Genomic DNA, 14,631 nt, shown 5'->3' with positions numbered 1-14,631 from the left:
ATTGATGCCCCCCTCCGCCTTCCTTCTCGTGAGTGCAGAATACGCTAGCCTAGGTCTTTTGCCTCGCCACAAGAACTTTGAGAAGGCAGAGTGGAGAAGTCTGAAGAAGAAAGCGGGGAGCCGGATAGGCAACATCCTAAGAACATAGAGGACTTTTGGAGCAATGTAAGTATTCAAGAGATTTCGCCTCCCAAACCAAGATATGCAGGGTATGTCGTACTTCTTCAAGAGTTTGCGGATATCCAGAAGTAGGGGTTCATAGTTAAGGCGAAAGATGTCTTCTAAAGAGCTTGGGATATTGACCCCAAGATATTTGACATAGGAGTCTGACCAAGAGAACGGGAGTGTCTGTTTAAGAAGCGCTGCACTACGTTCAGGGAAGGAAATGTTGAGAATCTCACATTTATCTAAGTTGGCCTTGTAATATGAAAGAGAGCCATAGGTTTCTATCACATCTAATACAGACTGAAGGCTTTCCTCCGGTTTAGTCAACAATAGCATCACATCGTCCGCAAACGCCAAGGAGTGAAGGGAGCTCGTTCCGAATTGTAAACCATGTATCTGGGGGTGTTCTCTGATTTTCTGTAAAAATGGTTCAAGGGAGAGGATAAAGAGGGAGGGTGACAAAGGACACCCCTGCCTCGTCCCATTGGTGATCAGGAAGGGGGAGGAGAGGGTACCATTAACCTTAATTCTGGCACTGGGGTTACTATAGAGAGACAAGACAGCCTTAATAAATTCTTGAGGGAAGCCGAATTTCTCTAGAGTCATGGACATAAAGATCCAGCTAACCCTGTCAAATGCCTTCTCAGCATCTAAGCTGAGAAGGACTAGGGGGGTAGATGAGGCTTTAGCAAATCTCAATGAATGAAGGAGGCGAGTCGAGTTCTGTCTGCCCTCCCGGGATTTAATAAAACCTGTCTGTTCTTCATGTATTAGGGAAGGTAAGAGTGGTTTAAGCCTCAAGGCCATCAATTTTGCCCAGAACTTCAAGTCTATATTTAACAATGATATTGGGCGGTAATTTTTACACCGCTGTGGGTCCCTTCCCTCCTTGGCGATCAAGGTAACATGGGCCTCTAATGCCTGTGGCGGAAGGCCTGTACCTGAAAGAGCAGCATTCAGAGATCGAGTTAAGGGAGACAGTAAAACATTTAAGAAGGTCCTGTAGTAAATTATTGAGTAGCCATCAGGGCCAGGACTTTTATGTGCAGGAAAAGAACCAACTACATCTTTCACTTCTGATTCAGAGATCGGGTCAAGCAATTCGGCTGCTTGATCAGGGTTAAGGCAGGGTAGCTTCAAGGGTGCAAGAAAATTTCTTATAGCTGTTTGTTTCGCCTCCTCCGTAACCTCAGATGAATCAGCGTTTAAATTATATAGCGCTGCGTAAAAGGACCTGAACTCTTCAGCTATATGTGGGGTAGATGAAAGAGTCGCCCCTGTATCAGTCTTGATGGATGAAATGAATGTCCTGGCTCGTGCTTTTTTGATGAGAGACGTCATCATGCGACCGCCCTTATTACCATGTGCGAATAGCTTCTGTTTATAACACAAAAAGTGTTTTGAGGCTTTTGCCGACAAAATATCTCTCAGTTCCTGTCGAAGGGCTTGTAATTTACTCTGGTGTAGTTCCAACTGAGATCGTTTATGCAAGCTCTCTATGTTAGAAATCTGTTGGAGAAGAGAGTCGACCTGCAATTGCTGCTGCTTCTTATATTTAGCACCCTGTGAGATCAGGAGGCCCCTGACAAAATGTTTATGTGTTTCCCACACAATTGTTGGACTCACATCTGGAGTGGAGTTAAGTTGGAAAAATTCGGTAAGGTGTTTTGAGACGAGATCCCTAACTTCTTGTGAGTCGAGGAGTCTCTCATTGAGTTTCCACGTCATCTCCCCGCGGGGGATGGGCGATAGCTGCAGGCTACAGTGCACCGGAGCGTGATCCGATATGGAGATCTGCCCAATCATTGATTTTTTACAGAGACCGAGAAGCCGTTTGGAGACAAAGATATAATCAAGTCTCTGATATGAGGCTCTGGGGTTGGAGTAAAACGTGAAGTCTTTTATTGTCGGGTGATGGGCCCTCCACACGTCTACAAGGGACAGAGATTGCAATAAACTGTGTACTCTGCGCAAGGCCTTCTGGGAGGTTTGGGATTTCCCAGTCGTGGAATCTATTATAGGGTTTAGAGTCAAGTTTAAATCCGTCCCTATTAAAATTACTCCCTCAGCAAAGAGTTGTAGTGATTCAAAGGTCTTAGACAGCCAAGCTACCTGGCCTGTAGTGGGGACATATAGGTTTACCAAGGTATAAACATCAGATGCTATCTTCCCCTTTAGGAACAAAATCCTACCCTCTGCATCAGCAAATCTGTGTTCACATTTGAAAGGGATGGAGTGGTGTAACCCTATTGATACACCTCTGGAGGCACCCGAGTCACTAGGATTGTGAAACCATTGAGCAAAATAGTTGGTCGGAAGTTTCGGGATCCTACCTTTCTTGAAATGGGTCTCCTGTAGGAAGAGGATCTTAGTCTGTGCCTTCCGTAGCAAAAGATGAACACTGTGTCGTTTCTCCGGGGAGTTTAGACCATGGGCATTGAGAGATGATACCGTAGCGACAGCCATCTTGAGTAGGTAGGGGTTCTTCTCGTATACAACAGAGGGGAATAAGGGAAAGGTGGGGAGACGAGATAGTGGGGGTGGGAGGGAGTAGGAGAAAGAGGGATGGAGAAAAGGAAAGAGGAAGAGCAATAGGTACAAAAGACAACAAATCACAAAACACTAAGCCAAAGTATAATGTGAATGAACTAATAACACTTTAACTGAAAAGTAAAAAAAGCTATATGTGTCCGAACCTGTAAGGACACCGCCGCAAAGATACGAAGGGTCTCCAAATCTATGGAAACCAGGTCAATAGGAACAAACTCCGGGAAGTTCCTGCACAATTGACCACTGGGGAGAAAAAGAAGAACTTGATGACTACAGGCATAAAAAGTGCACCCATAGACAAATTAGCGTGAAAACTAGAGAAAAGTATTTTCGCCATTACTTATGAGCGCTCACATCTCACCCAATAAAGTCTCTATGCATCAAAAGGTAGCTTAAAAGGAAATGTCCAACAAGAAACGTCCAGCAATGCAGCATTAAGTGAATCCAACAGCAAAAGAGGTGCTCCAATCAGTACTCATTAGTAGCTAAACCATACGTATAAAATGTAGATCAGAGGGTTAGGCATGAGTGGGGACTGTTTCTCTATTAATCTATTAGATGCGAGACACACATCGCAACCGATCAAAAAACAGGAGCATATAAGTTCTTATACCAACACTAGTAGTTGTGGATTGACCGAGCTTAGGACTAGGAACTCTAAAAGTAAGAAATTAAAGATACTTAGCATGTCTATCGCAGAAGCAGATAAAGACCTTCCGACGGCAAAATAGAGTAACATAAAGGGTAATGCGTCCAGGCTGTGTAGGAAGTCCTCACGGCGATGACAAAGGACGGAGAAGGGATCTCTTCGATTTTGGGGATCTTGTATGTCTGGATCTTTTCCACGTCGAGCTAGGAGGTAGCTCTGGGAGTGTGCTGAGATCTGGGGTAGGCATCCAGGACGGGATGTCTAACGGCGCAATATTCAGTTGTTCCCACACGAACGGCAAATCCGCTGGAGTCTGAACTGTTATCCTTTTACCCTTATGATGAATGGATAAACCGAAGGGGTAAAGCCAGGCATAAGATACATTCATCTGGCGTAGTGTGTCCAAAAGTGGTCTGAGTTGCCTGCGTTTTGCCAGAGTGGACGGGGCTAAGTCTTGAAAGAAAGTAAGTTTGTGAGTCTCAAAAGTATAGTCAGCTCTTGCTCTGGCAGCTGAGAGAATGTCCTGAGAGTCCACGAACGAGAGCAAGCCGCAAACTACGTCTCTGGGTGGGTCTCCAGACCTCGGTTTGGGCCTCAAGGCCCTATGTACCCTCTCAATTACCATTGAAGAGGCTCTCTCTGGGCCTAAGAGATCCGTGAAGATAGCGGTCACCTTATCTTTTAAGACTACCTGGTCATAATCTTCTGAGAGGCCTTTGATACGCACATTCCTCCGTCTCCCTCTATTCTCCTGATCTTCCAGAAGGGTGAGAGCTCTGTCTATTTGATCCTTCTGAGAGGAGAGGGTAGATGCAATGAGCTCAGCGTGTTCAGACAGGTGTGAGCAGGCCTCTTCCACTACCTCCACTCTGCCTTTCATAGAGGTAAGATCAGCTTTGATGTCGGCGAGATCTGATCTCACCGGTTGCAGGGCCTGAGCTAGAGTGCGGTTCAATGCTTTTTTCAGAAAAGATCTGGATATTAGTGTAGCCGGTCCGCCGTCACTATCCCCCTCACCTCCGCTCTCAATGTCGGATCCTGCAGTCGACTCAGTGTGCGCGCCTGTCGGCGCCATCTTGGATGAGCCGGATCTATGATGCGGGCTTTGCTTACGGAGGAATTTCTGTAAATCCGATTGTTGTCGGGCCGCCTTCGGTGTAGCAAGGACATCTCCTCCCTTGTCTTTACCGGTCCGGACCATTTTCACAGCGAAAATACTGCAGCTAGGGCCACTTTTTGCCTAAACGAAGCGGAGCTACAGGCTCATGCGTCCGCTTCGTCTGACGGTCAAGCTCTGCCCCCCCGGCCCCGGTGCAATCTTTTGTTCAGGGCTCCTTACCACATTCCTACAACAAATTTTTGGTAGTGATTTTTACGGGTGCTAAGGATAATGTGTTGGTCTCCTTGGCATATGGACCAGATATAATCTCAATACTGATTCCAGTGCTTATGGGCCTCCTAAGGCTCCTGGGCCTGGTTGTAACTGCACCCTCTGCACCCCTTCAAGTTATGCTCCAGGGAATTAGATCTGGATTGTGACTGGGCCATTCTAACACATGAATATTCCTTGATCTAAAACATCCACTGTAGCTCTGGCTGTATGTTTAGGATTATAGATGAGCGAGTAGTATTCGATCAAGTAGGTATTCAATAGAATACTATGGTATTCAAAATACTCGTACTCGTTCGAATACTACTCCTATTCGCAGTAAAGATTTGATTCAGAGCCAGCATTGAGTCACTGAATGCTAGGAGTCCGCAGGAGGACACCCCCCTCCCCCCCCGAACGGAATATCAGCGCAACTGCAAGCTCTGTGCAGTTAAAGCGCACGGACCTGTTATAGTCTATGGGGTCCGTGCGCTTTAACTGCACAGCGCTCCTCCTAAACACTCTCCTCCTGCTACTCGTGGACTTGGTGACTCTCCTTTAGTCGAATAGTGGTTTCTAGAGATGAGCGAACAGTGTTCTATCGAACTCATGTTCGATCGGATATTAGGCTGTTCGGAATGTTCGAATCGAATCGAACACCGCGTGGTAAAGTGCGCCATTACTCGATTCCCCTCCCACCTTCCCTGGCGCCTTTTTTGCTCCAATAACAGCGCAGGGTAGGTGGGACAGGAACTACGACACCGGTGACGTTGAAAAAAGTAGGCAAAACCCATTGGCTGCCGAAAACATGTGACCTCTAATTTAAAAGAACAGCGCCGCCCAGCTTCGCGTCATTCTGAGCTTGCAATTCACCGAGGACGGAGGTTTCCGTCCAGTTAGCTAGGGGTTAGATTCTGGGTAGGCAGGGACAGGCTAGGATAGGAAGGAGAAGACAACCAACAGCTCTTATAAGAGCTAAATTCCAGGGAGAAGCTTGTCAGTGTAACGTGGCACTGACGGGCTCAATCGCCGCAACCCAGCTTTCCCAGGATCCTGAATGGAATACACTGTCAGTGTATTCCCGTATACCCGATATATACCCCCGATACCCGTTCCAACGGTGTGCCCCCCCACCTTCACCCCAGAAATACCCTGCAAGTCCCCTAGCAATAGAATTGGGGCTATATACACCCACTATTTTTGCTACTGCCATATAGTGCCATTGTCTCACTGGGAATTCAAAGAATATATTGGGCTTACATATAACTTCAATTCCAGGGAGAAGCTTGTCAGTGTAACGTGGCACTGACGGGCTCAATCGCCGCAACCCAGCTTTCCCAGGATCCTGAATGGAACACACTGACAGTGTATTCCCGTATACCCCATATATACACCCCAAATCCCCGTTCCAACGGTGTGCCCCCCCACCTTCACCTCAGAAATACCCTGCAAGTCCCCTAGCAATAGAATTGGGGCTATATACACCCACAATTTTTGCTACTGGTATACAGTGCCATTGTCTCACTGGGAATTCAAAGAATATATGGGGGTTATGTGCACCCACAATTTTTAATACTGCTATACAGTGCCATTGTCTGACTGGGAATTCAAAGAATATATGGGGGTTATGTGCACCCACAATTTTTAATACTGGTATACAGTGCCATTGTCTGACTGGGAATTCAAAGAATATATGGGGGTTATGTGCACCCACAATTTTTAATACTGGTATACAGTGCCATTGTCTGACTGGGAATTCAAAGAATATATGGGGGTTATGTGCACCCACAATTTTTAATACTGGTATACAGTGCCATTGTCTGACTGGGAATTCAAAGAATATATGGGGGTTATGTGCACCCACAATTTTTACTACTGGTATACAGTGCCATTGTCTAACTGGGAATTCAAAGAATATATTGGGGTGACGTGCACCCACAATTTTTGCTACTGCTATACAGTTCCATTGTCTCACTGGGAATTCAAAGAATATATGGGGGTTATGTGCACCCACAATTTTTAATACTGGTATACAGTGCCATTGTCTGACTGGGAATTCAAAGAATATATGGGGGTTATGTGCACCCACAATTTTTAATACTGGTATACAGTGCCATTGTCTGACTGGGAATTCAAAGAATATATGGGGGTTATGTGCACCCACAATTTTTACTACTGGTATACAGTGCCATTGTCTAACTGGGAATTCAAAGAATATATTGGGGTGACGTGCACCCACAATTTTTGCTACTGCTATACAGTTCCATTGTCTCACTGGGAATTCAAAGAATATATGGGGGTTATGTGCACCCACAATTTTTAATACTGGTATACAGTGCCATTGTCTGACTGGGAATTCAAAGAATATATGGGGGTTATGTGCACCCACAATTTTTACTACTGGTATACAGTGCCATTGTCTAACTGGGAATTCAAAGAATATATGGGGGTTATGTGCACCCACAATTTTTAATACTGGTATACAGTGCCATTGTCTGACTGGGAATTCAAAGAATATATGGGGGTTATGTGCACCCACAATTTTTAATACTGGTATACAGTGCCATTGTCTGACTGGGAATTCAAAGAATATATGGGGGTTACGTGCACCCACAATTTTTAATACTGCTATACAGTTCCTTTGTCTGACTGGGAATTCAAAGAATATGTGGGGGTTATGTGCACCCACAATTTTTAATACTGGTATACAGTGCCATTGTCTGACTGGGAATTCAAAGAATATATGGGGGTTATGTGCACCCACAATTTTTAATACTGGTATACAGTGCCATTGTCTGACTGGGAATTCAAAGAATATATGGGGGTTATGTGCACCCACAATTTTTAATACTGGTATACAGTGCCATTGTCTGACTGGGAATTCAAAGAATATATGGGGGTTATGTGCACCCACAATTTTTAATACTGGTATACAGTGCCATTGTCTGACTGGGAATTCAAAGAATATATGGGGGTTATGTGCACCCACAATTTTTACTACTGGTATACAGTGCCATTGTCTAACTGGGAATTCAAAGAATATATTGGGGTGACGTGCACCCACAATTTTTGCTACTGCTATACAGTTCCATTGTCTCACTGGGAATTCAAAGAATATATGGGGGTTATGTGCACCCACAATTTTTAATACTGGTATACAGTGCCATTGTCTGACTGGGAATTCAAAGAATATATGGGGGTTATGTGCACCCACAATTTTTAATACTGGTATACAGTGCCATTGTCTGACTGGGAATTCAAAGAATATATGGGGGTTATGTGCACCCACAATTTTTACTACTGGTATACAGTGCCATTGTCTAACTGGGAATTCAAAGAATATATTGGGGTGACGTGCACCCACAATTTTTGCTACTGCTATACAGTTCCATTGTCTCACTGGGAATTCAAAGAATATATGGGGGTTATGTGCACCCACAATTTTTAATACTGGTATATAGTGCCATTGTCTGACTGGGAATTCAAAGAATATATGGGGGTTATGTGCACCCACAATTTTTAATACTGGTATACAGTGCCATTGTCTGACTGGGAATTCAAAGAATATATGGGGGTTATGTGCACCCACAATTTTTAATACTGGTATACAGTGCCATTGTCTGACTGGGAATTCAAAGAATATATGGGGGTTATGTGCACCCACAATTTTTAATACTGGTATACAGTGCCATTGTCTGACTGGGAATTTAAAGAATATATGGGGGTTATGTGCACCCACAATTTTTACTACTGGTATACAGTGCCATTGTCTAACTGGGAATTCAAAGAATATATTGGGGTGACGTGCACCCACAATTTTTGCTACTGCTATACAGTTCCATTGTCTCACTGGGAATTCAAAGAATATATGGGGGTTATGTGCACCCACAATTTTTAATACTGGTATACAGTGCCATTGTCTGACTGGGAATTCAAAGAATATATGGGGGTTATGTGCACCCACAATTTTTAATACTGGTATACAGTGCCATTGTCTGACTGGGAATTCAAAGAATATATGGGGGTTATGTGCACCCACAATTTTTACTACTGGTATACAGTGCCATTGTCTAACTGGGAATTCAAAGAATATATTGGGGTGACGTGCACCCACAATTTTTGCTACTGCTATACAGTTCCATTGTCTCACTGGGAATTCAAAGAATATATGGGGGTTATGTGCACCCACAATTTTTAATACTGGTATACAGTGCCATTGTCTGACTGGGAATTCAAAGAATATATGGGGGTTATGTGCACCCACAATTTTTAATACTGGTATATAGTGCCATTGTCTGACTGGGAATTCAAAGAATATATGGGGGTTATGTGCACCCACAATTTTTACTACTGGTATACAGTGCCATTGTCTAACTGGGAATTCAAAGAATATATGGGGGTTATGTGCACCCACAATTTTTAATACTGGTATACAGTGCCATTGTCTGACTGGGAATTCAAAGAATATATGGGGGTTATGTGCACCCACAATTTTTAATACTGGTATACAGTGCCATTGTCTGACTGGGAATTCAAAGAATATATGGGGGTTACGTGCACCCACAATTTTTAATACTGCTATACAGTTCCTTTGTCTGACTGGGAATTCAAAGAATATGTGGGGGTTATGTGCACCCACAATTTTTAATACTGGTATACAGTGCCATTGTCTGACTGGGAATTCAAAGAATATATGGGGGTTATGTGCACCCACAATTTTTAATACTGGTATACAGTGCCATTGTCTGACTGGGAATTCAAAGAATATATGGGGGTTATGTGCACCCACAATTTTTAATACTGGTATACAGTGCCATTGTCTGACTGGGAATTCAAAGAATATATGGGGGTTATGTGCACCCACAATTTTTAATACTGGTATACAGTGCCATTGTCTGACTGGGAATTCAAAGAATATATGGGGGTTATGTGCACCCACAATTTTTACTACTGGTATACAGTGCCATTGTCTAACTGGGAATTCAAAGAATATATTGGGGTGACGTGCACCCACAATTTTTGCTACTGCTATACAGTTCCATTGTCTCACTGGGAATTCAAAGAATATATGGGGGTTATGTGCACCCACAATTTTTAATACTGGTATACAGTGCCATTGTCTGACTGGGAATTCAAAGAATATATGGGGGTTATGTGCACCCACAATTTTTAATACTGGTATACAGTGCCATTGTCTGACTGGGAATTCAAAGAATATATGGGGGTTATGTGCACCCACAATTTTTACTACTGGTATACAGTGCCATTGTCTAACTGGGAATTCAAAGAATATATTGGGGTGACGTGCACCCACAATTTTTGCTACTGCTATACAGTTCCATTGTCTCACTGGGAATTCAAAGAATATATGGGGGTTATGTGCACCCACAATTTTTAATACTGGTATACAGTGCCATTGTCTGACTGGGAATTCAAAGAATATATGGGGGTTATGTGCACCCACAATTTTTAATACTGGTATACAGTGCCATTGTCTGACTGGGAATTCAAAGAATATATGGGGGTTATGTGCACCCACAATTTTTAATACTGGTATACAGTGCCATTGTCTGACTGGGAATTCAAAGAATATATGGGGGTTATGTGCACCCACAATTTTTAATACTGGTATACAGTGCCATTGTCTGACTGGGAATTCAAAGAATATATGGGGGTTATGTGCACCCACAATTTTTAATACTGGTATACAGTGCCATTGTCTGACTGGGAATTCAAAGAATATATGGGGGTTATGTGCACCCACAATTTTTACTACTGGTATACAGTGCCATTGTCTAACTGGGAATTCAAAGAATATATTGGGGTGACGTGCACCCACAATTTTTGCTACTGCTATACAGTTCCATTGTCTCACTGGGAATTCAAAGAATATATGGGGGTTATGTGCACCCACAATTTTTAATACTGGTATACAGTGCCATTGTCTGACTGGGAATTCAAAGAATATATTGGGGTTATGTGCACCCACAATTTTTAATACTGGTATACAGTGCCATTGTCTGACTGGGAATTCAAAGAATATATGGGGGTTATGTGCACCCACAATTTTTAATACTGGTATACAGTGCCATTGTCTGACTGGGAATTCAAAGAATATATGGGGGTTATGTGCACCCACAATTTTTAATACTGGTATACAGTGCCATTGTCTGACTGGGAATTCAAAGAATATATGGGGGTTATGTGCACCCACAATTTTTACTACTGGTATACAGTGCCATTGTCTAACTGGGAATTCAAAGAATATATTGGGGTGACGTGCACCCACAATTTTTGCTACTGCTATACAGTTCCATTGTCTCACTGGGAATTCAAAGAATATATGGGGGTTATGTGCACCCACAATTTTTAATACTGGTATACAGTGCCATTGTCTGACTGGGAATTCAAAGAATATATGGGGGTTATGTGCACCCACAATTTTTAATACTGGTATACAGTGCCATTGTCTGACTGGGAATTCAAAGAATATATGGGGGTTATGTGCACCCACAATTTTTACTACTGGTATACAGTGCCATTGTCTAACTGGGAATTCAAAGAATATATTGGGGTGACGTGCACCCACAATTTTTGTTACTGCTATACAGTTCCATTGTCTCACTGGGAATTCAAAGAATATATGGGGGTTATGTGCACCCACAATTTTTAATACTGGTATATAGTGCCATTGTCTGACTGGGAATTCAAAGAATATATGGGGGTTATGTGCACCCACAATTTTTAATACTGGTATACAGTGCCATTGTCTGACTGGGAATTCAAAGAATATATGGGGGTTATGTGCACCCACAATTTTTAATACTGGTATACAGTGCCATTGTCTGACTGGGAATTCAAAGAATATATGGGGGTTATGTGCACCCACAATTTTTACTACTGGTATACAGTGCCATTGTCTAACTGGGAATTCAAAGAATATATTGGGGTGACGTGCACCCACAATTTTTGCTACTGCTATACAGTTCCATTGTCTCACTGGGAATTCAAAGAATATATGGGGGTTATGTGCACCCACAATTTTTAATACTGGTATACAGTGCCATTGTCTGACTGGGAATTCAAAGAATATATGGGGGTTATGTGCACCCACAATTTTTAATACTGGTATACAGTGCCATTGTCTGACTGGGAATTCAAAGAATATATGGGGGTTATGTGCACCCACAATTTTTACTACTGGTATACAGTGCCATTGTCTAACTGGGAATTCAAAGAATATATTGGGGTGACGTGCACCCACAATTTTTGCTACTGCTATACAGTTCCATTGTCTCACTGGGAATTCAAAGAATATATGGGGGTTATGTGCACCCACAATTTTTAATACTGGTATACAGTGCCATTGTCTGACTGGGAATTCAAAGAATATATGGGGGTTATGTGCACCCACAATTTTTAATACTGGTATATAGTGCCATTGTCTGACTGGGAATTCAAAGAATATATGGGGGTTATGTGCACCCACAATTTTTACTACTGGTATACAGTGCCATTGTCTAACTGGGAATTCAAAGAATATATGGGGGTTATGTGCACCCACAATTTTTAATACTGGTATACAGTGCCATTGTCTGACTGGGAATTCAAAGAATATATGGGGGTTATGTGCACCCACAATTTTTAATACTGGTATACAGTGCCATTGTCTGACTGGGAATTCAAAGAATATATGGGGGTTACGTGCACCCACAATTTTTAATACTGCTATACAGTTCCTTTGTCTGACTGGGAATTCAAAGAATATGTGGGGGTTATGTGCACCCACAATTTTTAATACTGGTATACAGTGCCATTGTCTGACTGGGAATTCAAAGAATATATGGGGGTTATGTGCACCCACAATTTTTAATACTGGTATACAGTGCCATTGTCTGACTGGGAATTCAAAGAATATATGGGGGTTATGTGCACCCACAATTTTTAATACTGGTATACAGTGCCATTGTCTGACTGGGAATTCAAAGAATATATGGGGGTTATGTGCACCCACAATTTTTAATACTGGTATACAGTGCCATTGTCTGACTGGGAATTCAAAGAATATATGGGGGTTATGTGCACCCACAATTTTTACTACTGGTATACAGTGCCATTGTCTAACTGGGAATTCAAAGAATATATTGGGGTGACGTGCACCCACAATTTTTGCTACTGCTATACAGTTCCATTGTCTCACTGGGAATTCAAAGAATATATGGGGGTTATGTGCACCCACAATTTTTAATACTGGTATACAGTGCCATTGTCTGACTGGGAATTCAAAGAATATATGGGGGTTATGTGCACCCACAATTTTTAATACTGGTATACAGTGCCATTGTCTGACTGGGAATTCAAAGAATATATGGGGGTTATGTGCACCCACAATTTTTACTACTGGTATACAGTGCCATTGTCTAACTGGGAATTCAAAGAATATATTGGGGTGACGTGCACCCACAATTTTTGCTACTGCTATACAGTTCCATTGTCTCACTGGGAATTCAAAGAATATATGGGGGTTATGTGCACCCACAATTTTTAATACTGGTATACAGTGCCATTGTCTGACTGGGAATTCAAAGAATATATGGGGGTTATGTGCACCCACAATTTTTAATACTGGTATACAGTGCCATTGTCTGACTGGGAATTCAAAGAATATATGGGGGTTATGTGCACCCACAATTTTTAATACTGGTATACAGTGCCATTGTCTGACTGGGAATTCAAAGAATATATGGGGGTTATGTGCACCCACAATTTTTAATACTGGTATACAGTGCCATTGTCTGACTGGGAATTCAAAGAATATATGGGGGTTATGTGCACCCACAATTTTTAATACTGGTATATAGTGCCATTGTCTGACTGGGAATTCAAAGAATATATGGGGGTTACGTGCACCCACAATTTTTAATACTGCTATACAGTGCCATTGTCTGACTGGGAATTCAAAGAATATATGGGGGTTATGTGCACCCACAATTTTTAATACTGGTATACAGTGCCATTGTCTGACTGGGAATTCAAAGAATATATGGGGGTTATGTGCACCCACAATTTTTAATACTGGTATACAGTGCCATTGTCTGACTGGGAATTCAAAGAATATATGGGGGTTATGTGCACCCACAATTTTTAATACTGGTATACAGTGCCATTGTCTGACTGGGAATTCAAAGAATATATGGGGGTTATGTGCACCCACAATTTTTACTACTGGTATACAGTGCCATTGTCTAACTGGGAATTCAAAGAATATATTGGGGTGACGTGCACCCACAATTTTTGCTACTGCTATACAGTTCCATTGTCTCACTGGGAATTCAAAGAATATATGGGGGTTATGTGCACCCACAATTTTTAATACTGGTATACAGTGCCATTGTCTGACTGGGAATTCAAAGAATATATTGGGGTTATGTGCACCCACAATTTTTAATACTGGTATACAGTGCCATTGTCTGACTGGGAATTCAAAGAATATATGGGGGTTATGTGCACCCACAATTTTTAATACTGGTATACAGTGCCATTGTCTGACTGGGAATTCAAAGAATATATGGGGGTTATGTGCACCCACAATTTTTAATACTGGTATACAGTGCCATTGTCTGACTGGGAATTCAAAGAATATATGGGGGTTATGTGCACCCACAATTTTTACTACTGGTATACAGTGCCATTGTCTAACTGGGAATTCAAAGAATATATTGGGGTGACGTGCACCCACAATTTTTGCTACTGCTATACAGTTCCATTGTCTCACTGGGAATTCAAAGAATATATGGGGGTTATGTGCACCCACAATTTTTAATACTGGTATACAGTGCCATTGTCTGACTGGGAATTCAAAGAATATATGGGGGTTATGTGCACCCACAATTTTTAA

Source organism: Leptodactylus fuscus, chromosome 2 (assembly GCF_031893055.1).
Source record: "Leptodactylus fuscus isolate aLepFus1 chromosome 2, aLepFus1.hap2, whole genome shotgun sequence".
Lineage (NCBI taxonomy): Eukaryota > Metazoa > Chordata > Amphibia > Anura > Leptodactylidae > Leptodactylus > Leptodactylus fuscus.
This window is presented reverse-complemented; position numbering follows the sequence as displayed.